General features: G+C 33.0%; 1 long non-coding RNA gene across 1 annotated transcript in view; it reads left to right on the top strand.

Annotated features, from left to right (window-relative positions):
• The first annotated feature begins 3,570 nt into the window (after positions 1-3,570).
• The window catches only part of LOC140857020 (uncharacterized), a 1,356-nt gene continuing 408 nt past the window's right edge, over positions 3,571-4,518 (top strand). The window contains exons 1-3 of the long non-coding RNA XR_012140499.1: positions 3,571-4,098; positions 4,196-4,292; positions 4,366-4,467. This is a non-coding gene — a long non-coding RNA (uncharacterized lncRNA). The remainder of the gene's footprint in view (positions 4,099-4,195; positions 4,293-4,365; positions 4,468-4,518) is intronic.

Raw genomic sequence — 4,518 nt, 5'->3', positions numbered from 1 at the left:
GTTTTTGATAAAATTGCTTCATGTTAAAATCGTAAACCGATGGAGTTAGAAGTCATTTGATCAAAATTTGACATTAATTAAATAGCTCTTTCTGATGGAGAGAGACTTCTAAAATCATATTCTGAAGCAAAAATATACATGCGAGAATTGAGACTTGGCTATATTCCTATACATGCTTACAAAAATAATTGTATATTATTTTATAAGAATAACGAACAGACAACTGAATATCCAAAATATAGTGAGCCTAGGTACAAAACTGATAACAAGAAAGAAAAGAAGGTATCGTAAAAGATTTTGAGATATTTTTCATTGATTTCAAGACTTCAAAGGTTGTATATGTTCATAAAGATAGCTAAAGAAATGAGATGGCATCATAAGCAGTGGGTTTTGGAGGAGAACGTACTTAGCCATCCGACCGACTCTGTAGTATGAAAAGACTTCGATACAAAGCATCCGCACTTTGTGAGTGACCCACACAATATCCAACTTGGTCTAGCGATAGATGGATTTAATTTCTTTGGCAATTTGAGTACTTCCTACAGTATGTGGCTTGTGATGCTAGTTGTATATAACATGTCATCTTAGAAGTACATGAAAGAATCATTTATTTTTATGTCAATATTGATTCTGGGTCCGAAAGCATCAGGTAATGAAATTGATGTCTATCTACGATCGTTAATCGATGATCTGAAGGAGCTATGAAAAAATAGAGTACAGACATATGATTCTATAAGTCAAAAAAATTTTAAGTTGCATGCTTCGATTTTATAGACAGTAAATAGTTTTTTTGCATATGAAAACTTATTTGGATGGAGCACCAAAGGATATCTGGTATGTCCAATATCCAATAAGGATGCATCCTCCTTACATTTAAAGCATGGACGAAAAATATGCTTCATGGGTCATCGACAGTTTGTACCTAATAATCATTCTTGGAGGATCCGTTACAATGAATACTTTAATGGTAAGTCCAACCAGCATCCACCATCTAAGGAGTTAAGTGGAGTAGAAGTTTTAGAACAACTTGAAGTCATTAAAAACATCCAATTTGAAAAAATATCAGATACTGGCAAGCAAAAGCGTATTGAAGCTGAACTGAATTGGATGAAGTGAAGTATTTTTTTTGAACTATCATATTGAAAGCAGCTACTACTTCATCATAATCTAGATGTAATACATATTGAGAAGAATATTTGTGATAATATCATCGGTACTGTATTGAACATCTCAGAAAAAATAAAAGGTAGTATAAAAGCTCACCTTGATTTGCAAAAAATAAAAATTTGATCAGAGATGTATTTAGTTCATCATGGTAATAGATTTTTTATGCCACCTGCATATTATTCATTGTTTGATGAGAAAAAGAAGAGTTTTTGTGAATGGTTCAAAATCATAAAGTTTTTTGATGCATACGCTTCAAATGTATCATGGTGTGTTGGCAATAACGATGGTAATATCTCTGATATGAAAAGTCATGACTTCTATGTGATGATGCAATGCTTGCTTCTTATGGTCATGTGTGGCTATTTGGGTGTGATGTTCAAACTACATTGATTGAGTTGGGAGTATTCTTTTAAGAACTGTGTTGTTGAAAATTGAAGATTAACTTACTTGAAAAGTTTGAGAAAGATATCGTGCTCATTCTTTGTAAGTTAGAAAAAAAATTTTCATCATCATTTTTTGATGTTATAGTGCACCTGGCTATTCATCTTTCAAAGGAAGCTCTTTTGGTCGGATCGATACATTATCGGTAGATATATCCTATTGAAAGATAAAAAAATTATACGTACTTTATCATATTAGTTATAAGATGTAAATATATTTCTAAAATTTAAATTTATTTTTATTTACAGATTCTTGTATATCCTAAAAAGATATGTGCGTAATAAAGCATGGCCTGAAGGGTCTATAGCGGAAGCATACGTAGCTACGGAGTGTATCATGTTCTGCTTGATGTATCTTGATGATATCAAAATAAGATTCAATTGTACAGATCGTAATGCAGACCATGAATGGGGTGACAATGAACCAATGCTATCTATATTTAAACAAACGGGTCGACTCATTAGTGAAAGAAGATATGAATTTATGGACGTGAATGAGCTATCCAAGGCATACTTCTATATTCTAAATAATTGTGAAGAAATTAAAGATTTCATTAAGTACCATCTTAGCATACTATTTAATATTTTAAGTAATTTTTTATGTCGATTTAAAATTAAATATCATGACTTATTGCAGTGAGCACAAGAGTATACTATGTAGAAAGAATAATACGGATGCTAATGATCGACATAGGAGGAAATTTGCAAAATAATTTGATGACCTTGTAAGTTGCACTAGTAATATGTTATTTTTAATAATTATAGAAATAATTATTTGAACCAACAGAATTTTTTATGTTATAGTGTAAATGAAATATAAGTATTTCAATAAAGAAGAGGGTGCGATCGATGAGTTGTATGATTTAGCATGTAGCTCCAATCGAAGGGTTAACCACTATGCATCTTATATCATTGGAGGAATGAGATTTTATACAAGAGAGCTTGAGATGCAATGACGGACCCAGAATAGTGGAATTGCTACGATAGGATATGAAGGAGAAGAAGAGATTGAATATTATGGTGTATTGATAGATATCATAGAACTGAAGTATGGGTCCAGTAATTCTATATTCTTGTTTTAGTGTGAATGGTAGGATATTAGCAATAAAAAGATCGATATTCATATTGATCCATACTTTATCAGTGTAAATTTTGCACGAACATGGTACTAGAATGAGCCATATATATTAGTAACTCAAGCAAAATAAGTAATATATTCGAAGGATCTAAAATATCGAGGTAATTAGCATGTCATACAAAAAATAACATCTAGAGGTGTATATGACATACCAACCCAATTAGAGATGGATGAAAATTTAGATTTATATGAAGAGGAAGCTTTTCAAGAGGAAGAACAAACATTAATCGAGCTTCTTGTTGATGAAGAACTTGTAACAGCTCCTTTGAATAGGGCTGATCTACTGCCCAACAAAATTGAAGCTGATTTTGTATTTAATCTTGATAAGTCAGAGGGCGACGATCAGTTCATAAATAATGATGAGATAGAAGACGATATATTAGTCGAATATTATGATTCGAAGGAGGACCTACACATCGAGGAAGATACGAATATTGATGAGTAGATTTATATTCTTTGTTCAATCTTTTCTTACAATAATGGTATGCGATATAATTCTATTCATTAGAATGTAATTTATTTTTTGTTATTATTATTCAATATTATATTCATTTATATGTCAAGAATTATAGGTATGGTACCAGGAGACAGACGATGATGTTCGCATTCACAGTCTACTCCTGAGGCTGAGGCATCTTCACCTATTTTCACTACCGCACCAGCTCCGTCACCATAAGGTCCTGCACTGGCAGGTCCTAGTGAAGCGGGTCTGAGTGAAGTGGGTCTAAGTGGTATTATTATATTTTTTATCTAATAAAATTTGATTTTTTTAAAATTTGGATAGCTATCACACTAATAATTTATTTATTATTATTTCAAATCAATTTTCATTAGTGGTGAGGTGAGAAGGTCCATCGAAGAACCTTGCTCTAGAGCATTGGAGATACGAGCACTCGGGATAGCATCTCCGTATTGAGATACCACCCAACTACACTAGGCCCATTAGGGGATGGTGCAAGCTATGGCAGATCGAGCTGAGCATCATATGCTGCAGCTATGCCTCGTAATGCTTTGTGATTGGCATCACATTGTACAGACTCAGAGAGAGATTTTTTATACCTAATTACAAGTAAAAAAAATTATATTATGAATATTTAATTAGCACGGTATTCTTCTAATATTTGTTATTGGCTGAGTGTATTTGATATTATTGATTTTGAGGAGGATCGCATGCGGCGAATTGTAGACACTCATTTATATTTGCATTTCAAGGATCGCCACCGCATCCATCAGCATTGGTACCATGTGATGTAAGATCATGGGGTGGAGGTAGCACGACAGCGGCCCTATGACAGCATCACTATGGATGATTGGGCTCTCATATGCCGGTATTACGAGGATCCGACATATCAGGTTATACGTCTAAACTTTTTTTTTTAGAGTTTAATGATTGAATTATTTATTCTTAAATTCAGTTTATTACCTACTAATTTGACTACTAACTATATAGAGATGATGTACCCAGAACGTCATAAATCAGACGAGACAGATCGTATCACATTTTGGGGGTTCGAGGTCGTTCGCTCGTCATATGAAGCAGATAGCAAGTAATTTCTAATTAGTATATTTTAACTCTTTAACTATTTAAAATTTTTTTAATTAATTATTTTTAAATTATAGAGAGATGCAGAGAGTGGCAAGCTTCTTGGTAGGATCGATATCTACCAGTGGACCCACCAGCGATGGTTAGGAGAGTAGACGACAAGGAGCCAGGAGCTTTTTGTAAGTTTTTCTAATTATTTTTTCATTCGTAGTTTGATTTTCAGTAGAAAA

Source organism: Elaeis guineensis, chromosome 4 (assembly GCF_000442705.2).
Source record: "Elaeis guineensis isolate ETL-2024a chromosome 4, EG11, whole genome shotgun sequence".
Lineage (NCBI taxonomy): Eukaryota > Viridiplantae > Streptophyta > Magnoliopsida > Arecales > Arecaceae > Elaeis > Elaeis guineensis.
This window is presented reverse-complemented; position numbering and strand designations above follow the sequence as displayed.